Source organism: Bubalus bubalis, chromosome 6 (genome assembly GCF_019923935.1).
Source record: "Bubalus bubalis isolate 160015118507 breed Murrah chromosome 6, NDDB_SH_1, whole genome shotgun sequence".
NCBI lineage: Eukaryota > Metazoa > Chordata > Mammalia > Artiodactyla > Bovidae > Bubalus > Bubalus bubalis.
The window spans coordinates 61604620-61631076 of record NC_059162.1 but is presented as its reverse complement, the minus strand read 5'-3'; the positions used below and the strand labels follow the sequence as shown (position 1 = coordinate 61631076).

Here is a 26457-nt window from a genome sequence, read left to right as displayed (position 1 = left end):
GGCTGATCTCCTTTGGAATGGACTGATTGGATCTCCTTGCACTCCAAGGGACTCTCAAGAGTCTTCTCCAATACCACAGTTCAAAAGCATAATTTCTTCGGTGCTCAGCTTTCTTCACAGTCCAACTCTCACATCCATACATGACCACTGGAATGACCATTGATTAGCTCTAATAATTTTCTGGTGGACTCTTTAGGGTTTTCTATGTAAAGGATCATGTCATCTGCAATAAGTGAGAGTTTTACTTCTTCTTTTCCAATTTGGATTCCTTTTATTTCTTTTTCTGCTCTGATTGCTGTGACCAAAACTTCCAAAACTATGTTGAATAGTAGTTGTGAAAGTGGGCACCCTTGTCTTGTTCCTGACTTTAGGGGAAATGCTTTCAATTTTTCACCATTGAGGATAATGTTTGCTGTGGGTTTGTCATATATAGCTTTTATTATGTTGAGGTATGTTCCTTCAATTCCTGCTTTCTGGAGAGTTTTTATCATAAGTGGATGTGGAGTTTTGTCAAAGGCTTTCTCTGCATCTATTGAGATAATCATATGTCTTTAATTTTTCAATTTGTTAATGTGGTGTATTACATTGATTGATTTGTGGATATTGATTTGTGGATATTGGTGTATTACATTGATTGATTTGTGGATATTTGTGGATATTGATGAATCCTTGCATCCCTGGGATAAAGCCCACTTGGTCATGGTGTATTATCTTTTTAATGTGTTGTTGGATTCTGATTGCTAGAATTTTGTTAAGGATTTTTGCATCTATGTTCATCAGTGATATTGGCCTGTAGTTTTCTTTTTTGTGGCATCTTTGTCAGGTTTTGGTATTAGAGTGATGGTGGCCTTATAAAATGAGTTTGGAAGTTTACCTTCCTCTGCAATTTTCTGGAAGAGTTTGAATAGGATAGGTGTTAATTCTTCTCTAAATTTTTGGTAGAATTCAGCTGTGAAGCAGTCTGGACCTGGGGTTTTGTTTGCTGGAAGATTTCTGATTACAGTTTCCATTTCTGTGCTTGTGATGGGTCTGTTAAGATTTTCCATTTCTTCCTGGTTCAGTTTTGGAAAGTCGTACTTTTCTAAGAATTTGTCCATTTCTTCCAAGTTGTCCATTTTATTGGCATATAGTTGCTGATAGTAGTCTCTTATGATCCTGTGTATTTCTGTGTTGTCTGTTGTGATCTCTCCATTTTCATTTCTAATTGTATTGATTTGATTTTTCTCCCTTTGTTTCTTTATGAGTCTGGCTAATGGTTTGTCAATTTTATTTGTCCTTTCAAAGAACCAGCTTTTGGTTTTGTTGATTTTTGCTATGGTCTCTTTTGTTTCTTTTGCATTTATTTCTGCCCTAATTTTTAAGATTTCTTTCCTTCTACTAACCCTCAGGTTCTTCATTTCTTCATTTTCTAGTTGCTTTAGATATAGAGTTAGGTTATTTATTTGACTTTTTTCTTGTTTCTTGAGGCATGACTGTATTGCTATGAACCTTCCCCTTAGCTCTGCTTTTACAATGTCCCACAGGTTTCCAGTTGTTGTGTTTTCATTTTCATTCGATTCTATGCATATTTTGATTTCTTCTGTGATTTGTTGGTTATTCAGCAGCGTGTTGTTCAGCCTCCATATGTTGGCATTTTTAATAGTTTTTCTCCTGTAATTGAGATCTAATCTTACTGCATTGTAGTCAGAAAAGATGCTTGGAATGATTTCAATTTTTTAAAATTTACCAAGGCTAGATTTATGGCCCAGGATGTGATCTATCCTGGAGAAGGTTCCATGTGCACTTGAGAAAAAGGTGAAATTCTTTGTTTTGGAATTACATGTCCTATAGATATCAATTAGGTCTAACTGATCTATTGTATCGTTTAAAGTTTGTAGTTCCTTGTTAATTTTCTGTTTAGTTGATCTATCCATAGGTGTGAGTGGGGTATTAAAGTCTCCCACTATTATTGTGTTACTGTTAATTTCCCCTTTCATATTAGTTAGCATTTGTCTTACATATTGTGGTGCTCCTATGTTGGGTGCATATATAATTGTTATATCTTCTTCTTGGATTGATACTTTGATCATTATGTAGTGTCCTTCTTTGTCTTTTTTCACAGCCTTTATTTTAAAGTCTATTTTATCTGATATGACTATTGCTACCCCTGCTTTCTTTTGGTCTCTATTTGCATGGAATATCTTTTTCCAGCCCTTCACTTTCAGTCTGTATGTGTCCCTTGTTTTTAGGTGGGTCTCTTGTAGACAACATATATAGGGGTCTTCTTTTTGTATCCATTCAGTCAGTCTTTGTCTTTTGGTTGGGGCATTCAACCCATTTACATTTAAGGTAATTATTGATAAGTATGATCCCTTTGCCATTTACTTTATTGTTTTGCGTTCGAGTTTATACACCCTTTTTTTTGTTTCCTGTCTAGAGCAAACCCTTTAGCATTTGTTGAAGAGCTGGTTTGGTGGAGCTGAATTCCCTCAGCTTTTGCTTGTCTGTAAAGCTTTTGATTTCTCCTTCATCTTTGAGTGAGATCCTTGCTGGGTACAGTAATCTGGGCTGTAGGTTATTTCCTCTCATCACTTTAAGTATGTCCTGCCATTCCCTCCTGGCCTGAAGAGTTTCTATTGAAAGATCAGTTGTTATCCTATGGGAATCCCCTTGTGTGTTATTTGTTGTTTTTCCCTTGCTGTTTTTAATATTTGTGTTTTGTGTTTGATCTTTGTTAATTTGATTAATATGTGTCTTGGGGTGTTTCACCTTGGGTTTATCCTGTTTGGGACTCTCTGGGTTGCTTGGACTTGGTGATTATTTCCTTCTTCATTTTAGGAAAGTTTTCAACAATTATCTCCTCAAGTATTTTCTTGTGGTCTTTCTTTTTGTCTTCTTCTTCTGGGACTCCTATGATTCGAAAGTTGGGGCATTTAACATTGTCCTGCATGTCTCTGAGATTGTCCTCATTTCTTTTAATTCGTTTTTCCTTTTTTCCTCTCTGATTCATTTATTTCCATCATTCTATCTTTGACTTCACTAATCCTATCTTCTGCCTCTGTTATTCTACTATTTGTTGCCTCCAGCGTGTTTTTTTTATCTCATTTATTGCATTATTCATTATATATTAACTCTTTTTTATTTCTTCTAAGTCCTTGTTAAACCTTTCTTGCATTTTCTCAGTTGTCTTTTTGATGCAACACACTTAATCATTACATTTGCTGTGGCCCTCTAGACTGGGAATGCTTCTTAGACTTCCCTTTTTTTTTTTTTTTGATGACTGTCTTTGGGGGAGTAATGATCAGTCATCATGTAGATTGTCTTTCCATTTGGATTTGTGTTGTGTTAATCCCATTGTTAGGCAGAGCTTGTAAGATTTTTGATGAAAAGCCACAGAAATAAGTACAATTTTCATCATATATCATATTGTATTATATAATATCAGAGATACATACTGTCAACCTGATTTATCACCCAATGATGTTGATTTGATCATCTGACTAAAGATGCATTTGTCAGGTTTCATCACCATTAAGTTATTCTTTCATTTTTATCCCTCTTTTCTTTGAAAGGAAGATGCTATCTGCAGGTGAAACTTAAACGTTAGAGTGCTGTGCTCCTTGAGAGGAGATTAACTATATAACTCATTTGGAAATATCATGCACAAGATATTAGTTATTTCTTTCTTTCTATTCTTTGGGTTATAATCCAATACTACATTGTTTCTTTTGTTGTTCAAATTATTCCAGCTTTGACATTAAGAACTCTGAGTTGATTCCTGTGTCCTGCTGACATAACCCCATCATTTTGTAAATGTGCATGTGTATGAATACTTTCTTATAATATAGTACTTCAAGATGCTCTAGGCTCATCTTGCATGTTCCTTGTTCTAACTTTAGAGTCAGCCACTTCTAAAGAACACTAGTTCTTTTATTGGAGAAACCAAGATCTGATCTTTGGGTGTGGTCATGGAGATTTCATTGTACTGAGTCCTTTCAGCTAACAGAGCAAGCAAATACATATGTATATCACTCATGTTTTAACAAGGTCACCCTTGATTATGGGTTGCCAGTTGACCTTAGAAGCAGGAAAACCAGTGAGGGGTTGTTTTGTTTTGCCTCATTTTTTAAATCATAGTCCAGGAGAGAAAGAATAATGATTCAAAACATAGTCAATTACAAAATACAATTATTGATCCCATTCATTACCGATAATTCAAGTGTCTGTTTAAATAGACTCTATTATACTTTTGCAAGCTATATGGTGACCAAACAGTTGAATTCTTAAAGCAAAGTTAGTGCTGGGAACTGATGATGTAACCATGTGTAAGACTTGATACTTTTACATTTATACTCATGTAATGCCTGCTATTGGCATTACTGATATTGTTGATATGCCAGCAAATCTGGAAAACTCAGCAGTGGCCACAGGACTGGAAAAGGTCAGTTTTCATTCCAATCCCAAAGAAGGGCAATGACAAAGAATGTTCAAACTATCATACAATTGCACTCATCTCACATTCTAGAAAAGTAATGCTTAAAATTTTCCAAGTCAGGCTTCAACAGTACATAAACTGTTAAAGTCCAGATATTCAAGCTGGATTTAGAAAAGACAGAGGAACCAGAGATCAAATTGCCAACATCCGTTGGATCATAGAAAGAGAAAGAGAATTCCATAAAAACATCTACTTCTGCTTTATTGATTATGCCAAAGCCTTTGACGATGTAGATCACAAAAAACTATGAAATATTCCTCAAGAGATGGGAATACTAGATCACCTTTCTTGCCTCCTGAGAAATCTGTACGCAGGTCAAAAAACGACAGTTAGAAAAGGACATGGAACAAAAGATTGGTTTCAAATTAGAAAAGGAGTATGTCAAGACTCTATATTGTCACTGTGCTTATTTAACTAATATTCAGAATACATCATGAGAAATGCTGGACTGGATGAAGCACAAACTGGAATCAAGATTGCCAGGAGAAATATCAATAACCTTTGATACACCGATGACACCAGCCTTATGGTAGAAAACAAAGAGAACTAAAAAGCCTCTTGATGAAAGTAAAGAGGAGAGTGAAAAAGTTGGCTTAAAACTCAACATTCAGAAAACTAAGATCATGGCATCCAGTCCCATCACTTCATGGCAAATAGATGGGGAAATAATGGAAACAGTGACAGACTTTATTTTTTGGGGCTCTAAAATCACTGCAGATGGTGATTGCAGCCATGAAATAAAAAGACACTTGCCCCTTGGAAGAAAAGCTATGACCAACCTAGACAGCATATTAAAAAGCGGAGCCATTACTTTGCCAAAAAAGTAATGTTGTCAAGTCTAGTCAAGCCTATGGTTTTTCCAGTAGTCATGTATGGATGTGCCAGTTGGCCTATAAAGAAAACTGAGTACCAAAGAATTGATGCTTTTGAACTGTGGTGTTGGAGAAGACTCTTGAGAGTCCCTTGGACAGCAAGGAGATCCAACTAGTCCATCCTAATAGAGATCAATAATGAATATTCATTGGAAGGACTGATGTTGAAGCTGAAGCTCCAATACTTTGGCCACCTGATGTGAATAACTGACTCATTGGAAAAGACCCTGATACTGTGACAGATTGAAGGCAGGAGGAGAAGGAGATGACAGAGGATGATATGGTTGGATGGTATCACTGACTCAATGGACATGAGTTTGAGCAGGCTCTGGGAGTTGGTAATGGACAGGAAGCCTGGCATGCTGCAGTCCATGGGGCTACAAAGAGTCAGACATGATTGAGCAACTGAGCTGAACTGATATTGTTGAAAATAAGTCAAATTAGCAATGTAGGTAGGATTGTGCAAAGTTAGTCATGGGGTGGTAACAGTAGTCACAGAAAGACAGAGGATACATATGAGAAGCAGATTGATTAGGAATTTTAAAAATTGGCATTAACTAGGTGTTGCAAAATAAAGTCGTTGATCATAGATGAGTTTAGACTTTGCAGACCATTCTCAACATAGTGACATTCACAAAAACATTGCATTTCAGAGCAGTAATTTATCTGAGGGGAGATTATTGAGTGTTGTTTTAAATAAGTGGAGTCTGTGGTAACATGAAGGTTTTCTCTCTTTAATTATCTATTTATTTTTGAAAGTGGGGTTACTCTCTAGTTGTGGAGCATGGACTCCAGGGCTTGCAGGCTTCAGTTGTTGTGGCATGTGGGCTCACTAGGTGCAGCTCCAGGGCTCTCGAGCACAGGCTCAATAGTTGTGGCATACAGGCTTAGCTGCTCTCCAGCATGTGGAATCTTCTTGGATCAGAGATCAAATCTATATCTTCTGCATTGGCGGGTGGATTCTTTACTACTGAGCCTCCAGGGAAGCAGCACATGAATGTTGTTTAGTGTGTCTAAGTGGAAATACTCAGTTATTGTTTTTTTAAAAAAAGAATGAAACCTCTTTTGGAAACTAATCTTGCATTCAGTATTTTAAAACATATGGTTTAAGATAGCTGAACCATAAATATTTTAAAATTTTATACCACTTTTTGGTAAACTTTTTTCATCCATTTAATATGCATACATATGTTTAGAGAATAAAGACTTTATATTTTCAAAGCTCACTTTGACAAGTAATAATCATTGCTGAATATTACTGAAAGTAGCACTTATTGAGAGTGACCAAGCATTTAATAGTTTTGCTCTTTACCTCCCTAGAACTGAAAGAAAACAGAGAGATTATAAATGCCTGGCCTGTTTCAATCAAATTTTATATATAACTTATTATGAAAAATAAATTGAGACAATGAAGTTGTCATAGGATACCATGTTAACCTCAAAGACCAGTTAATGTTTAATAATGTTTACATACCTGACGGAAAAGGCCATGGATTAACCTGATATTGTCTAACAGCTGCTAAGATCTGGTACTTTTGTAATAGCTTCAAAGGAATTGGATCAAAGAGAAATTCTTTAATAGAGTAGTACTTCACACATTAATATCCTTTGGAAGAATTAATTCAATTGACTACATTTTGTAGAAAAATCCTTGAATTCATCAAGAAACTGATATAACCCCAACTGCTGTTCAAATGTAGTTAGGATCTAAATGAGATCAAGAATGTGTGTATTTTGCCAACTGTACATGTGAGCATATTAATATTCTTTATTCTTGAGGGTGCTAAGATTTGTTTATGAGAAATAATTTTAGATAAAAATTTTTTAATATTACACTTATGAAGATATTCCCAACTAAAAAGTGGTTTTTTTTTTTTTGAATACATTATCTCATTTAACCCATACAATAGCCTTATATTATTAGAAAGGTAAATAATATTATTTCTGATAATAAAGATCATTTTTAACTTAGGAAAACAAAAAATTTATCTCCAACCCAAAAGCTAATAAATGAAGAGTAAGGACTAGAACTCAACCAAGTTTTCTGATGTTCACACCAATATATTTACCACTGAAGTATTTTATTAGATTTCAAAATAAATGAGAGCATGTCATAATTAAAGACCTTGAACTTCATTTGTTATCTGTATAATGAAGATAATATTAACTCTCCTATTCACTTTACAAATGATAATTAAATGAGAGATAAATCCCAAACTATTTGAATTCAGTTCAGTTCAGTTGCTCAGTCGTGTCTGACTCTTTACGACCCCATGAATCTCAGCACGCCAGTCCTCCCTGTCCATCACCAACTCCCGGAGTTCAGTCAGACTCACGTCTATCAAGAATTACTATTTTACAAAGAATTGTATGGATTATTTAATTTTTGGAGACTACTTTTTCTCAGTGAAGGTCAATTTTCATCCAAATGAATCATACACAGTTTTGAAATTTGACCAAAGAGTAATATTTCCCATGCTCATGTTCTACAAACTATAAACCCCCTTTCATTTATTACTGAAGCATACTCAGACCTGGAGAAGAAAATGGCAAACTACTTCAGCATTCTTGCCTTGAGAACCACATGAACAGTATAAGAAGGCAAAAAGATATGACACTGAAAGATGAACTCCCCAGGTCAGTAGTTGCCCAATACACTGCTGGGAAAAAAAAAAAAAAAAAAAAAACAACAACAAAAAAAAAAAAACAAAAAAAAAAAAAAACAAAAAAACAAACAAACCAGAGAAATAGCTCAAGAAGGAATGACAAGGCTAAGCCAAAAAGGAAACAACACAGAGTTGTGGATGTGTCTGGTGGTGAAAGTAAAGTCCGATGTTGTAAAGAACAATATTGCATAGGAAGCTGGAATATTAGGTACATAAATCAAGGTAAATTGGACTTGGCCAGAAAGGAGATGACAAGAGTGAACATCGACATTTTAGGGATCAGTGGATGGGAATGGGCAAATTTAATTCAAATGACCATTATGTCTACTACTGTGGGCAAGAATCCCTGAGAAGAAATGGAGTAGCTCTCATAGTACCAAAAAAAAAAAAAAAGTCCAAAATGCAGTACTTTGGTGCAATCTCAAAAATGAAGGAATCACCTTGGTTTATCACCAAGGCAAACCATTCAAAATCACAGTAATCCAAGTCTATGCCCCAACTATAATGCTGAATAAGATGAAGTTGAACAGTTCTATAAAGACTTATAAGATCTTCTAGAACTAACACCCAAAAAAGATGTCCATTCATCATCATAGTGTACTGGAATGCAAAAGTAAGAGGTCAAGAGATATCTGGAGTAAACGGCAAGTTTGGCCTTGGAGTACAAAATGAAGCAGGGCAAAAGCTAACAGATTTTTCCAAGAGAACACTCTGGTCATAGCAAACACCCTCTTCCAACAAGAGAAGAGACGACTCTACACATGGACATCACCAGATGGTCAACAGCAAAATCAGATTGGTTATATTCTTTGCAGCTGAACATGAAGAAGCTCTATACAGTTAGCAGAAACAAGACCGAGAGCTGACTGTGGCTCAGATCATGAACTCCTTACTGTAAAATTCAGACTTAAATTGAAGAACATAAGGAAAACAACTAGATAATTTAGGTATGACCTAAATCAAATCCCCTATGATTGTACAGTGGGAGTGACAAATAGAATCAAGGAATTAGATCTGATAGAGTGCTCGAAGAACTACAGATGGAAGTTTGTAACATTGTACAGGAAGCAGTGATCAAAACCATCCCAAATAAAAAGAAATGCAAAAAGGCAAAATGTTTGTCTGAGGAGGCCTTAGAAATAGCTGAGAAAAGATGAGAAGTGAAAGCCAATGGAGAATAGGAATGATATACTCATCTGAATACAGAGTTCCAAAAAATAGCAAGGAGAGATAAGAAAGCATTCTAAGTGAATAATGCAAAGAAAGAGAGGGAAAAAATAGAATAGGAAAGACTAGAGATTTCTTCAAGAAAATTAGAGATACCAAGGGAACATTTCATGCAAAGATGGGCTCAATAAAGCATAGAAGTGGTATGGACCTAACAAATGCAGAAGATATTAAGAAGAGGTGTCAAGAATACACAGAAGAACTATGCAAAAAAAGATCTTAATGACCCAGATAACCATGATGGTGTGGTCATTCACATAGAGCCAGACATCCAGGAGTGTGAATTCAAACGGGCCTTAGGAAGCATCACTATGAAAAAAAGCTAATGGGGGTGATGGAATTCCAGCTGAGCTATTTCAAATCCTAAATGATGATTCTGTTAAAGTGCTACACTCAATATGACAGCAAATTTGGAAAACTCAGCAGTGGCCACAGGACTGGAAAAGATCAGTTTTCATCTCAATCCCAAAGAAAGGCAATGCCAAAGAATGTTCAAACTGCCATATAATTGCACTCATTTCACATGCTAGCAAGGCCATTCACAAAGTCCTCCAAGCTAGGCTTCAACATAATGTGAACTGAGAACTTCCAGGTGTCCAAGGTGGATTTGGAAAAGGCAGAGGAACCAGAGGAAAAAAATTGCCAACATCCACTGAATCATAGAAAAAGCAAGGGAATTCCAGGAAAACATCTACTTCTGCTTCATTGACCATGCTAAAGCCTTTGACTTTGTGAATCACAAGCTGTGGAAAATTCTTCAAGAGATGGGAAAACCAGACCACCTTACCTACCTCCTGAAAAACCTGTATGCAGGTCAAGAGCAACAGTTAGAACTAAACATGGATCAGCAGACTTGTTCAAAATTGGGAAAGGAGTATGTCAAGGCTGTATATTGTCACCCAGTTTATTTAATTCATCTGAGAGTACATCATGCAAAACTCCAAGCTGTATGTATCACAAGCTGGAATCAAGATTTCCAGGAGCAATATCAATAACCTCAGATACAGAGATGACACCACCCTTATGGCAGAAAGCGAAGAACAACTAAAGTGGTTCTTGATGAAGGTGAAAGAGGAGAGTGAAAAAGCTGGCTTAAAAATCAAGATTCAAAAAAATGAAGATCATGGCATCTGGTCCCATTTCTTCATAGAATATAGAAGGGGAAAGAATGGAAACAGTAAAAAACTTTATTTTCCTGGGCTCCAAAATTTCTGTGGACAATGACTGCACCCATGAAATTTATGAAATCAAAAGATGCTTGGCCCTTGAAAGAAAAACTGACACACCTAGACAGCATATTAAAAAGCAGAGACATTATTTTCTGACAAATCTGTATAGCCAAAGCTATGAATTTTCCAGTAGTCATGTATGGATGTGAGAGTTGGACCATAAAGAAGGCTGAGTACCAAAGAATTGATGCTTTTTAGCTGTGATGTTTGAGAAGACTCTTGAGAGTCCCTTAAACTGCAAGGAGATCCAACCAGTCAATCCTAAAGGAAATAAATCCAGAATATTTACTGGAATGACTGACGTTGAAACTGAAACTTCAATACTTTGGCCACCTGATGTGAAGAGCTGATTCATTGCAGAAGACTCTGATGCTGGGAAAGATAGAAGGCAGGGGGAGAAGAAGACGACAGAGAACGAGTTGGTTGGATGGCATCACTGACTCGATGGACATGAGTTTGACCAAACTCCGGGATATGGTAAAGGACAGGGAATCCTGGCATGCTGCAGTCCATGGAGTCACAAAGAGTCTGACACGACTGAGATACCGAACAATAACAACTCATGCCTGACTGCCTGATTCACTGCAAAGCCAATCTACTGACACCAAGTTTTGATGAAGGAAAGTATAACATTTATTTCAGGTCTCCAATCAAAGAGAATGGATAGATAATGCCCGAAGACTTAAAGTCACCAATGGCTTTCAGGCAAAGGTTTTTAAAGGTAGTATTAGGAGTGAGGGTTGCAGGGTACTTGACCAGCTTGTTGTCATTCTTCCGACTGGTTGATTGTGAGGTAATATATCGATGTTTATGGACTTTAATCATCAACCTCCTGGTTCCAACCAGTCTGGGGTTTATTTTCTTGTGCTCAGCATGTATTCACCATTATCTACCTGGTGGGGATCTTAGTTTCTGCAGAACAACTCAAAAATATGATTCAGATTGTTATCTATATTCCTTCAGGAGAAAGTAGGAATTTTATGCATTTGTTTCTGCATTTTCCACTTCTCTAATAATGAACTAATTGAATCTGCTCGTTGGAATTGTCAGAAAGCCTAGAAGATGGAAACTTTCTAGAAACAAAAATGGGAGACATTGAGGGGCTTTTACCCAGGAGGGCCCCGCAGAATCTTACTTGGTTTCAGTCCCCCTTTTCTTTGATATTCCTCAATCCTGAGGGGAATGCAGGCAGGCAAAAATAAAATAAACAGAGAACATCAGCAGGACAACCTGATTTCACATGTAGAGTTTACTTGTCACGGTAAAGACTCAGCATAAAGGAGGAAAAAGTCAGAAAGCATTAGTTTGCCTCAAGGATAATCGTTGATAAGTAAAAGAGAGGGATTTCCTTTGTTGTGAAGTGTGTTCTATGGATAAAAACTTATCTACCCCCCAATTCCAGGCTACCTTACTAATCTTGGCAAAAAGAGGTAACAATAATATCTTTTAATTCTTATTATCTGTGACAGTTCCTTTTCCCTGGAGATCTAGATAGTTTTACTTTAAAAATTCAAACTCATCAGAGAGTAGACACACTGAAACCATAATCATAGAAAACTATTCAATCTAATCACACGGACCACAGCCTGGTCTAACTAAATGAAACTAAGCCATGCCCTGTGGGGCCACCCAAAACAGGTGGGTCATGGTGGAGAGGTCTGTCAGAATGTGGTTCACTGGAGAAGGGAATGGTAAACCACTTCAGTAGGCTTGCCTTGAGAACCCTATGAACAGTATGAAAGGGCAAAATGATAGGATCCTGAAAGAGGAACTCCCCAGGTCGGTAGGTGCCCAATATGCTACTGGAGATCAGTGGAGAAATAACTCCAGAAAGAATGAAGGGATGGAGCCAAAGCAAAAACAATACCCATTTGTGGATATGACTGGTGATAGAAGCAAGGTCCGATGCTGTAAAGAGCAATATTGCATCAGAACCTGGAATGTTAGGTCCATGAATCAAGGCAAATTGGAAGTGGTCAAACAGGAGATGGCAAGAGTGAACGTCAACATTCTAGGAATCAGCAAACTAAAATGGACTGGAATGGGTGAATTTAACTCAGATGGCCATTATATCTACTACTGTGGGCAGGAATCCCTTAGAAGAAATGGAGTTGCCATCATGGTCAACAAAAGAGTCCGAAATGCAGTACTTGGATGCAATCTCAAAAATGACAGAATGATCTCTGTTCGTTTTCAAGGCAAACCATTCAATATCACAGTAATCCAAGTCTATGCCCCAACCAGTAATGCTGAAGAAGCTGAAGTTGAACGGTTCTACGAAGACCTACAAGACCTTTTAGAACTAACACCCAAAAAAGATGTCCTTTTCATTATAGGGGACTGGAATGCAGAAGTAGGAAGTCAAAAAACACCTGGAGTAACAGGCAAATTTGACCTTGGAATACAGAATGACGCAGGGCAATGGTTAATAGAATTTTGCCAAGAGAACGCACTGGTCATAGCAAACACTCTTTCCAACAACACAAGAGAAGACTCTACACATGACATCACCAGATGGTCAACACTGAAATCAAATTGATTATATTCTTTGCAGCCAAAGATGGAGAAGTTCTATGCAGTCAGCAAAAACAAGACCGGGAGCTGACTGTGACTCAGATCATGAACCCTTTATTGCAAATTCAGACTTAAATTGAAGAAAGTAAGGAAAACCACTAGACCATTCAGTGAAAACTTATAAACATATTTCTTTTAAACAATCACAGGGTTCTGATGGGATTTTTAATTTTTTGTTCAGTTTATTACTTAGTCATATCCCTAAAATCTCATTAGTGTATTGAGAAAATAAAGAAGCACAAATAAATGCCTTGCATGCTACAGAAAAGAGGAAAATTTAACACAAATTTGGGTGCAGGACATTTCCCTTTGTTCAAGAAGGTGACATTAGCATCCTAGAACTGAATTATTTGCAGCAGCAGCAGCAAGCAATTGGAGACAGCCACAGTGGTCTAATCCAAGCCAGTTTATCCTGGTGTGACAACCTAGAAATCAGAACTTATAAGTCCAACCAAAGGAGGAGGACAATAGCTTCCCTTCTTAGTCCCAATATCGATATCAACAGCTCCAATATCATATCAACACTGTATATGCATAGCACAGAGCCAGAACTTTTAGGTGATCTGATAGTTCAGTTATAGTGCCAGGAGTGGGAAGTAGAAGTCTGCTATGTATCAAATAAGAACACTGTATCCAGCAGTAAACATGATATAGTCCCAGGGGAACTCCTAAATTAGTTAGATGGAATTTAAGGCTGAGCTGGAATTTGAGGTCTGAACAACGCTGTTGACAAGAGCTAAGCCTAAAAATGCTATTGTGCCACTGCTTTTGTGAATTTACTCCACTTCTCAGTTTGATAGAGTGTGAGCAGACATGGGTTACTCTAGTATTGCACCCTGGTAACAATTAGCCAAAGACCTCTGCTACTTACAATAAAACATGTGGTTTCTTTCAGGGATCACAAGTGATTTTGAATGCCAGTACCACCTTTTCCCTAGAAGAGTTCAAATTCTCTACTGTACTTGGCAATATTTTTTTGAAAGTCTCAGCATCCTGATACCTTTATTTAATGATCACAATAGGAAGGGCTATTTAAGATAATGGAGAAGGCCAAAGGAGTGTGAAACATTTGGGAAAGTTTAGTTGCATTTCCATTTCCACTATCTCCTCTGTTACTACCTAGGTATTTCTTGAGGATTAGTCTTTTAAAATTGGCACCAGGAAATTTGTAAATATAGTGAAACTAGTGGCTGGGGACTAATTATTCAGTTTATTCACTGCTTGCCAACCCTCCCCTGTCCCCCTGCAATAATTCTCTCTGTAATTTTTTGGTATTTATTTTTGCTTTCATTTTAAAAGATGTGACATTCACTAAATATAATAGGAATTTTCATAGCCAATACTTTCAGATAGTTATCAGGTTCTTGGCAATTTGCATAGTTTATGTTTTTTAACCATAGAGCAGCTCTTGAGGTAGCTATGTTACTACCCTACTTTGTAGTTCAGACCTAAGAAAGGTTAAATAAGTTTTCTAATCTCCTGTAGGCACAGTAAATGCCAGTACTAAGATTTCAAACACAGGTTTGTATAGTACTGAAGACTTCACTGGTAATTATTATGGTATATGATTTCTTCAATTTCAGTAATAGGAAATAGGAATTCAACTGTGGAGAAATTGTTAAAGAAATTATTTTTCATAGTAACATATGTGCTAGTTTTAGTCATGTTATATCATATCTTTAGATCCTCAGAGTTTGGCACACAAAAAAAGGGTGACTAGATAAATATACTTATAGGTGAGTGAAAGTTTTCATGGAAAAAACATTTTCTATGCAATTAATATATTCCAGATGTCTAATAAGAGGTTGATATTTTCACACCAAGTTGTTCTATATGATTAGACTTATTCATCTAATCAGTTAATTTAGCCCACATTTTACAAATTAGGACTATGTTGGTACTGTTGTTCAGTTGCACAGTTGTAGCCAACTCTTTGCAACCCCATGGATTACAGCACATCAGGCTTCCCTGTCCTTCACTATTTCCTGGACTTTATCAAACTCATGCTCATTGAGTTGATGTCATCCATCCATCTCATCACCTGTAGAGTGTTAACATCCTACTCTTCAAAATTCTAACCTTCATTATTATTTATGCTAAATACTTTACATTGGACATTTCAAAAAAGTAAAAGAAATGTGAAATGTCCATTGTAAAGTATTCAGCATAAATAATAATGAACGTTAGGATAACTTATACAGAAATAACTCAGTTTTGGGCTTCCCTGATAGCTCAGTTGGTAAAGAATCCACTTGCAATGCAGGAGACACCAGTTCAATTCCTGGGTCAGGAAGATCCACTGGAGAAGGCATAGGCTACCAACTCCAGCATTCTAAGGCTTCCCTTGTGGCTCAGTTGGTAAAGAATCTGCCTGGAGAGGCCATATCAGGGGCCTCATGGCCACCTCAATACCCTGCTTAAGGACAGGGTTTGCAGCCTAGAGGACCTCAGGCCTGAGCTGACACTTCCTGCTGCTGCTACTGCTACTGCTGAACTCAGGTTTCAAAGAGAGAGCACCAAACCAGAGATCAAGCCCTGAGCCTTTGGAGTGGGAACACTGGCTCCAAGATCTTAGATTACCAGAAAACTAACCCTAGGGAGTATCAAAGAGTGAGAATTTACACAAAGGAAACCACTTGAATACACGACCTGGCCTTACCAAACCAGCAGTAGCATCCTGTGCAAGATACCTCATCTAAACAACAAGCAAAGCAAAAATACAAACCCAATCATCACCGGACCAGATTGCCACCTCACTCAGCCTTTCTCATCAGAGGAGAACTGAACAAACAAAAATTCAGAACAAACCTCACCCTATAAGAAGCTTACACAAACCACTGGACCAAACTTAGAGGGCAGAAACCAAAAGGAAGAAAGAATTCAACCTTGAAGCCTGGGAAAAGGAAACTTCAAACAAGATAAGTTAAAAAAATAAAAATGAAAAGGCAGAGAAATATGGCATAAATGAAGGAACAAACTACAAACACAGAAGTCCAAATAAATGAGGAGGAAATAGGCAAACTACCTGAAAAAGAATTCAGAATAATGATAGTAAAGATGATTTAAAGCCTTGAAAAAAATGGAGAAAATGTAAGAATCATTTATCAAAGTCCTACAAGAATTAAAGAATAAACATACAGAGACAAACACAATTACTGAAACTAAAAATACTGTAGAAGGAATAAATAGCAGAATATCTTAGGCAGAAGAATAAATCAGTAAGCTGGAAGATAAAATGGTGGAAATAATGTCTGAAGAGCAGAATAAAGTAAAAAGAATGAAAAGAACTGAGGATAGTCTCAGAGACTTCTGGGACAATATCAAATGCACTAACATTGAATTATAGGGGTCCCAGATGAAGAAGAGAAAAAGAAAGGGTTTGAGAAAACTTTTGAAGATATTATAGTTGAAAATGTCCCCAACATGGAAAAGGAAATAGTCAATCAAGTCCAAGAGGCACAAAAAGTCCCATACAGGATTAACCCAAGGAGAAACACACCAAGACACTTATTAATCAAACTAACAAAGACTAAACACAAAGAGAGAATATTAAAAGAGCAATGGAGAAGCAACAAGTAACATAGAAGGGAAACCCCATATGTTTAACAGCTGATCTTTCAGCAGAAACTCTACAGGCCAGAAGGGAATGGCAGGATATATTTAAAGTAATGAAAGAGTAAAATCTGTAAACAAGATTACTGTACCCAGCAAGGATATCATTCAAAATTGATGGAGAAATAAAAAGCTTTTCAACAATCAAAAGTTAAGAGAATTCAGTACCACCAAATCAGCTTTACAACAAATGTTAAAGGGACTTATATAATCAAGAAATACAAGAGAAAAAAGATTTATAAAATCAACCGCAAACAATTAAGAAAATGTCAATAAGAACATATATATCAATAATTACTTTAAATGTAAATGGATTAAATGCTCAAACCAAAAGACACACACTGCCTGAATGTATACAAAAACAAGACCCACATATATGCTGTCTACAAGAAACCCACTTCAGACCTCAAGACACATATAAACTGAAGAGAGGATGGAAAAATATATTCCATGGAAATGGGAGGCAAAAGAAAGCTGGGGTAGCAATCCTCATATCAGACAAAATAGACCTTAAATAAAGAAGATTACAAGAGACAAGGAAGGACACTACATAATGATCAAGGGATCAGTTCAAGAGGAAGACATAACAATTGCAAATATCTATGCACCCAACATAAGAACAATGTTGGGTTCAATTGTCTTTTGTCTCAATACATAAGACAAACACTAACATACATAAAAGGAGAAACTGACAGTAACACAATAGTAGGAGACTTTAACACCCCACTCACACCAATGGACAGATCATCAAAGCAGATAATTAATAAGGAAACACAAGTCTTAAATGATACATGAGTTGAAATGGATCTCATGATATCTTCAGGACATTCCACCCAAATGCAGAAGAATACACCTTCTTTTCAAGTGCACATGGGACATTCTCCAGGATATACCACATCTTGGGTCACAAATTAAACTTCAGTAAATTTAAGAAAGTTGAAATTGTATCACACATCTCTGATCACAAAGTTATGCGATAGATATCAAGTACAAGAAAACAAAAACAAAAACCTATAAGAAACACAAACATGTGGAGATTAAACAACATGTTTCTAAATAACAAACAGGATACTGAAGAAATAAAAAGGGAAATCAAAACATTTCTAGAAACAAATGACAATGAAAACACAACAACTCAGAACCTATGGGATGCAGCAAAAGCAGTTCTAAGAAGCAAGTTTATAGCAATACAATCCTACCTCTAGAAACAAGAAAAACATTGAATAGACAACCTAACTTTATACCTAAAGCAAACTGGAAAAAGAAGAAGAACAACAACAACAAAAACAACAACAACAACAAAATTAGTAGAAGGAAAGATAGCATAAAGATCCAAGCAGAAATAAATAAAAAATAAATGAAAGAAACAATAGTAAAGATTAATGAGAACTAAAAGCTGGTTCTTTGAGAAGATAAACAAAATTGACAAACCTTTAGCTAGACTCATCAAGAAAAAAAGAGAGAAGAATCAAATCAACAAAATTAGAAATGAAAAAGGAGAGGTTACAACAGACAATGCACAAATACAAAGGATTATGAGACTATTATAAACAACTATATGGCAATAAAATGGATAACCTGAAAGAAATGGACAGATTCTTAGAAAAGTTCAATCTCCCAAGACTGAACTAGGAAGAAATGGAAATTATGAACAACCCAATTACAATCACTGAAATTGAACTGTGATCAAAAATCTCCCCAAAAACAAAAGCCCAGGACCAGACTGCTTCACAGGAGAATTCTATCAAACGTTTAGAGAAGAGCTAATGCCTATCTTTCTAAAACTCTTTCAAAAAATTGCAGAGGAAGTAATAGTTTGAAACTCATTCTATGAGGCCACCATCACCCTGATACCAAAAGCCAGACACAGACAATGCAAAAAAAAAAAGAAAGAAAGAAAGAAAGAAAACTGAAGGCCAATATCACTGATGTACATAGATGCAAAAATACTCAACAAAATTTTAGCAAACAGAATTCAGCAACGCATAAAAAAGCTCATACAGCACGATCAAGTTGGGTTTATTTCAGGAATGCAGATTCTTCAATATACTCAAATCAATCAATGTGATACACCACATTAACAAACTAAAAGAGAAAAACCATATGATAATCTCAATAGATGCAGAAAAAAACCTTTGAGAAAAATCAACACCCATTTATGATTAAAACTTTTCAAAAAATGAGCATAGAAATACCTACCTCAACATCATAAAGGCCATGTATGATAAGCCTAAAGCAAACATTATTATCAATGGTGAAAAACTGAAAGCATTTCCTCTATGATCAGGAGCAAGACAAGGGTGTTTTCTTTTACCACTATTATTTAACATAGTTCTGGAAGTCCTAGATATAGCAATCAGAGAAGAAAAATAAAAGTAATTGAGATCAGAAAAGAAGAAGTAAAGTTTTCATTGTTTCCAGATGACATGATACTGTATAATGAAAATCCTGAGACAGTATCAGAAAATTCCTAGAGCTAATCAGTGAATTTAGCAAAGTTGCAGGATACAAAATCAATACACAGAAATCACTTACATTTCTCTATACTAACAGTGAAATATCAGAAAAAGAAATTAAGGAATCAATCCCACTCACCATTGCAACAAAAAGAATCAAATATCTAGAAATCAACTTGCCTAAGAGACAAAAGAACTGTACACAGAAAATTATAAGACACTAATGAAAGAAATCAAAGATGACATAAACAGATGGAGAGATGTTCCATGTTTCTGGGTAGGAAGAATCTATACTGTGAAAATGAATATACTACCAAATGCAATCTACAGATTCAATGTGATCCATATCAAATTACCAATGGTGTTTTTCACAGAACCAGAACAAAAAATTTCACAAATCATATGGAAACACCAAAGACCCCAAATAACAAAAGCAGTCTTAAGAAAGAACAATGGAGCTGGAGGAATCAATCTTCCTGACTTCAGATTGTACTACAAAGCTAGAGTCATCAAGACAGTATGGTACTGGCACAAAAACAGAAATATAGACCAATGGAACAAGATAGAAAGTTCAGAAATAAACCCATGTGTGTATGGGTACCTTATTTTTGACAAAGGAGGGAAGAATATACAATGGGGCAAAGACAGCCTCTTCAATGAATGGTGCTGGGAAAACTGGACAGCTATGTGTAAAAGATTGAAATTAGAATACTTCCTAACACCATACACAAAGATAAACTCAAAATGGATTAAAGACATAAATGTAAGACTAGAAACTTCAAAATTCTTAGAGGAAAACATAGGCAGAACACTCGATGACATAAATCAAAGCAAGATCCTCTATGACCCATCTCCTAGAGTAATGGAAATAAAAACAAAAGTAAACAAGTAGGACCTGATTAAACTTAAAAGCTTTTGCACAGCAAACGAAACTATAAGCAACGTGAAAAGATGACCCTTAGAATGGAAGAAAATAATAGCAAATGAAAGGATTAATTTCCAAAATATATAAGTAGCTCATACAACTCAATGCCAGAAAAACAAACAACCCAATCAAAAAGTAGCAGAAAGACCTAAACAGACATTTCTCCAAAGAAGAAATACAGTTGGCTAACAAAGACATAAAAAGATGCTCAACATCACTCATTATTCAGTTCAGTTCAGTTCACACTCAGTCATGTCCGACTCTTTGTGACCCCATGGACTGCAGTATGCCTGGCCTTCTTGTCCATCACCAACTCCTGGAGTTTACTCAAACTCATGTCCATTGAGTCGGTGATGCCATCCAACTGTCTCATCCTCTGTCATCACCTTCTCTTCCCACCTTCAATCTTTCCCAGTATCAGGGTCTTTTCAAATGAGTCAGTTCTTCACATCACATGGCCCAAGTATTGGTGATTCAGCCTTAGCATCGGTCCTTCCAGTGAATATTCAGGACTGATTTCTTTTAGTCCTAGTTGAATCTCCCTGCAGTTCAAGGGACTCTTAAGAGTCTTCTCCAACACCAGAGATCAAAAACATCAATTCTCATTATTAGAGATATGCAAATCAAAACCGCAACAAGATATCATCTCATACTGGTTGGAATGGCCATCATCAAAAAGTCTACAAAAAATAAATGCTGGAGAGGGTGTGGAGAAAAAAGAACACTCTTGCACTGTTTGTGGGAATGTAAATTGATACAGCCACTATGGAAGATGGTATGGAGATTACTTAAAAAGCTAGGACCACCATATGATGCAGCATATGATGCAGCAATCCCACTCCTATGCATATACCCCGAACAAACCAAAATTAAGGGAGACATATGTATCCCATTGTTCACTAAAGCACTATTGACAATAGCTAAAACATAGAAGCAACCTAGATGTCCATCAACAGATGAATGGATACAGAAGTTGTGGTACATATACACAATGGAATATTACTCAACCATAAAAAGGAACACATTTGAGTCAGTTCTTATGAGGTGGATGAACCTAGAACTTATCATACAGAGTGAAGTGAGTCAGAAAGAGAAAGATAAATATTGTAGTCTAATGCACGTATATGGAATCTGGAAAAATGGTACTGAAGAATTAATTTATAGGGCAGCAATGGAGAAACAGACTTGGAGAATAGACTTATGGACATGGGGACAGAGTTGGAGAGGGTGAGATGTATGGAAAGAGTAACATGGAAATTTACATTACCATATGTAAAATAGATAGCCAACGGAATTTGCTATACGGCTCAGAAACTCAAAAAGGGGCTCTGTATCAAACTAAAGGGGTGAGATGTGGAGGGAGATGGGAGGGAGGTTCAAAAGGGAGAGGATATATGTGTACCTACTGCTGATTCATGTTGAGGTTTGACAGAAAACAAAATTCTGTAGAGCAATTATCCTTCAATAAAAATATAACTTAAAAAAAAAAAAAAAAGAATCCACCCTGCAATGTGGGAGACCTGGGTTGATCCCTGGGTTAGGAAGTTTCCCTGGAGAAGGGAAAGTTTACCCACACCAGTATTCTGGCCTGGAGAATTCTATGGACCGTATAGTCCATGTGGTCGCAAAGAGTTGGACACAACTGAGTAACTTTCACTTCACTTCACTTCACTTCAACCCAGTTTTCTTATATTTTCACTTCCTTTCCTCTTGGATGCTGTGATGAGTCACATAGTTCCCTCTCAGGAATAAAGACTTATTCCCTCAGCTAGTGAGAGGGCTGCCAGTGAAAGCCCTCAGATGACAGTCTGTTACAGGGACTGTCTAGGCTGCAGGGATCTGCATTGACCAAGGTCACAACCCCCTCCCTGAGTTTCTTGTATCCAGTGATTGATTGACTGATTTGTCTATGAAAAGACCCCACCCTCTTGCTTGAACCTCAGACAGCACTGAATGACCATCACATCTTTGGAACTTCCAGAAGGACAGAGAAAAGTGTTGAGACTACATTGTAGTTTACTTTCTCCTTCTTTTCAGTCTTGCTCTCCTTCCTTTCCTTCTGCAAGGCAGTCCCTAATAGGCCTTCTGCTTGTTAATCTCCATCTTGAACAATGACTTCCAGGGAGCTCAACCTGCAACATCCTGTGAGTTTTAATGGTTTTACAACATTATAGGGTCTTCAGTCTCAGACAATTTTGGTGAGATACTGAAATCAGAGTACATGAGCTGATTAGCTGTGAGACACTGAGTGGGTCACTTAGCATCTCTAAACCTCATCTTGACACAGAGAATGGCATTAATAATCATTAATTTAATAAGAAAATGAAGGTAAAACACTTAGCATGCTTACTGGCACATAAGGAGCTCTCCATGTACAAAAAATACATGAATTATTATTAAGGGAAACATCACACAACTCTGAAATATTGAATAAGAGATTCACTGGAGATTGTCTAATCTGATTTAATTTCACAAGTGAAGACAGAGTAAATAATTTGCTCAGGATGCATAGTTGGGGCAGAGTTGAAACTAAAATGGAGGTCTTGCTGTACTGTGTTGACTTTAACTTTTAACCAAACACTTGAGAGTATAAAAACGGTACTACATAGCAATAGTAGTATTTCACACATTTATGCTTAAAAACAGTCAAGTTTCATAAGAGGTGACTATAATTATCCTTAAGTTTTAAAAGAGACTAGAATTCAAGCAATATTTTTAATTCAAAAGAACTTTTGGAAATATTTCTTTTTTGTCTCTGCTTCTGATTCCAATCACAGAAATGAGAGTCCTGGAGACTGGCTAAAATGACTTCTGTATTTCTGAAGTGCCTTCAGAGTATGATTTATGCACTAAGAACTTACAGTACTATTGACCGTCTTGTTGTCATGAGATAATGGAAGTCTCTCTGCTCCCTAGAGGTAAATTATACTTTATTTTTTTCCCTAAAAAATTAAAGACAAGGAAAATCAGTTTCAAGGAGAAACTTACCAAAGACAGGTAAAAATTGCCTTATATTATCTGGATTTTAAACCGTGCAATAGGTGACTATAGTACTCAATCCAAGGATTATTATTCAAGTCACAGTTATGACATAACAAAGTTTAAATTATTTCCTTGCTTTCTTCTGTCAATACTTAACCAATCAACAGATATTTATTTAACACCTACTATGAACTCAGCAATATCTATCCTTCCTTATTTCCCAGAGGATGAAAACAAACCTATTCTATTAAGATTTGAACTCCAATTTTTGTGTGTTTATACAAGATATTTAATGTATATGTTCAAGAAGCAATCATCACAGTGTTAGCATCGTATAAACTTGAAGAATCTACTTTTCATTAAAACACTCACTCCTCCATTAACACTCACTTAAATAGCATATTTTAATATATAACAATAATTAAAGGTATAATTGATAAGGCACTTATTGAAAGTGACCAAGGCTTTAATCTTCTCCTTAATACTTAAGACTCATATTATGTATTGTAGAGCATGTATTTTTCCAAAAATGTTCAAGTTTCATAATTCAATTAGCAGTAAACATAAACCGTGTCAAAATAGTGTCACAGGTGAGTGGCATTTTGATGCTCTTATTTCTGAACACAGAACAAGAAATATTGACCCTATTACAAAGAATAAACATCAATAAAACAGCAGGTCTCTGATAAACAGTATAATTACCAGAAGGATCTGCCTATTTACACATCAGGACCTCTGTCTTCATATATCTTATCCTGTTATATAATTATCAAATAAAACAGTAATTCCAGAATAAGTAATAGCAATCACACAGAGTACTGCATAGTTAAATATTTTCGTCTTAGTTGGAAGACATTAGTATATAATATCTAGCAAAGAATTACTCTGAATTTCTAAACACTCAACCAAACTGAAAAACCAATCAGCAGCTGGTGAGAGGGCATTTCTTTCATTCTTCTCACATGTGTTTCACTTTAGTTTAAAAAAAAACAAAACTGTTCCTTTTAAGACATGGTGCTTTTTCATCTAGGCTTTTAGTTTGGGGAGGTTTCCTTTTGTAAATCAGTTCTTAAAAGAATGAATTCCTCATTCCAATGGGAGGTTCTTTTGCTTCACAGGCAAGTATCTCAGTATTCTTTTTCTTCCAGTGCTGTGATGGGTACACTAAGAACGGTCTCTTGCTGAGCTGTGTAGCTCCTACAGATGAGGACAGCAGGAGACCAGGCAGATAGCCAAGACGGAGAGTGAGAGGAGCTGAGATCACAGCCAAGGCTGCAGAAGGCAATCTGCTACATAAAAGCAGAAAAAGGAAAGCTCTTTCGCTGAGCCCTAAGGTTCTCCTTAAAGCCTGCAGGTTTGTGCAACTTGCTTGCCCTCAATTGACCTGGGCTTCTGAGGAGCAGAAAAGCTTTATGGAGATATGATTCTGAGTCACAACTTTGCATCATAATAGGTTTGTAAAGTCTCATTGGTAGGAATAGTTTGCAGGTGTGTGGAGACCACCAGATTGATTGATAGGCCCCTTCCTAGCTGCCATTCAGAAAGAAGATGCTCTTCATTCCTTCTTTGGTGGGGGCTTTGGCCAGTTTCTCTCCAAGCCATTTACTTTAAAAAAAAAAAAAACTTTGTTTTGTTTGTCCTTTAGGATTAGTGCCACTGTGTTTCAGGCTGAGCAGGATGGAGCATTTCAGTGTCACTCACACCAGTCAGTCAAACTGTGACAAAAGGCAGCCTCTTCCTGTCAGGATCTTGAGAAGGAGAGGAGGGGGCGCTCCACAGGGGCTCTCTTTGCAGCACTTAATGCTTTTGGTCCTGAAAGGAAAGAATGGGAAGGAGCAGGAAATTAGACTTAAGTCACCTCCAAATCAGTACAGAGTTCAATCCTAGTTGGTGTTTGTTTATAAAATAGCTCTCTAAGTAATTCACACTCTGTTTCCCATTTAACCTCTTGGCCACATGGCGTTCAGCCTACTGAGGAGATTTTCTGGAGTTGTTCATAAAAGTGCTGAGTTTGACACCGACAGAAAGGAATTTGGGGTCAGAATTACTATTTTAAACTTAGGCCTTTGGGATTTATAAAAGATGTTTCCGATATGCTAGAACAGCTGGAAGAGTCTTTGAGATCTGTAGTGTAAGCGAGGGCTTCCTTAATTTGTATTACAGGTGAGGAAAACCAGGCCCCAGGAGGTTGGCTGACTTTCTCCTGTACCTTCAGAACTTGTGATAACATCTTGCAGTCCTACGGCACAGGACTACTGAAGGGGAGAGCAAACCCCTCCATGCTCCCAGACCACTCCCAAGTTGAAGCTGCACTGGCAGAGGGGGGCGGTGGGTATCCCCCTGTCTCTCCCAGTCTCAGCTGAGGGTATTTCAGTCTCCACCAGATAAAAAGACACATACAAAACCATTAGCCCCTTTTTTTTTCCTCTGTGAGGGTGGAGTTGGGACTGGTCACTGAGCAATTGTGATGACCCAGAAATTACATGAATTCATTTCTTTCTTTTTAGATAAAAGTACTTCTATTCCCATTTTTCTATGGCTCATTTTCAAGAGAAGAGTGGGGGAAAAAAAAAAGTCCAGTATCTTTGCTAGCAGGCTCTCCTTTCCTATGCACAGTCTTTTATAATCTACCTTGATTCTCAGCCAATATCTTACTTTTTTGTACTTTGTGTCATTTAATCACCTAAAGAATCTGACTCAGTGTCCATCCCACTGGATCATAGACTACTCCTCCTTTATCTGTGTCTCCCAGGAGGAGAGGGAGGGCCTAGAAACCTTTTTCCCTCTGTTTGCTCCTGTCCTGACCGTATAACTTCCTTTTCTGCCAGATCTCTTTTGAGGTGTTATTCATTTCTGAATTTGGTTCTTTAAAAATTAATTTTATTTAACAACAGAAAAATCTCTGGGAAAGTTATCTCGTAATTAAAACAGACAAAGACTTGCTTCATATATGTGTAAAGAAATGCACAAAATAAATGTATAAGTGTACATACCTATATAAATATATATCATATAAGATTTATCAAAAATCTCTTTTTAGGTTTATTTAAAAAAATTTTTTTTTAGTTCAACAAATACAGGCCAAAAAAGGAAAAACAAAGGTAACTGAATTCAATACATCCTCTTTAATTGTTTTTCTTTGTGGAGGGGCAGGCAATTGTATGATGAAATGTTTCTACTTGGGCCATATCATATTGAAAGCCCTCTTTCTAACTACTCTTTGTGGGTCTTGGTACAGTTGAGGTAAAATACCAATAGTAACAAAGAAAAAGGAAATAAAAATTTGCTAATGCATGGTGAAAGTACTTCAAAATAAAAAATGATGGAAGACTAGGATCAAAGCTGCTCCCATTTCAGCCCTTGATTATGGTTTTGACTACAAGCCACACACATATGCAAGAACATGTACACACAGGCATACACGTACTCACTCACTGCTA

The 26457-nt window shown here is 36.7% G+C and overlaps 1 long non-coding RNA gene across 1 annotated transcript; it reads right to left on the bottom strand.

The window, feature by feature from the left end:
• Positions 1 to 22328: 22328 nt before the first annotated feature.
• On the bottom strand, positions 22329 to 26102 carry LOC123334083. The gene is made up of 2 exons (XR_006551845.2): positions 25227 to 26102; positions 22329 to 24829 (listed from the first exon to the last, which is right to left on the bottom strand). It is a non-coding gene; the product is annotated as an uncharacterized LOC123334083 (long non-coding RNA).
• Between the last annotated feature and the right edge of the window lie 355 nt (positions 26103 to 26457).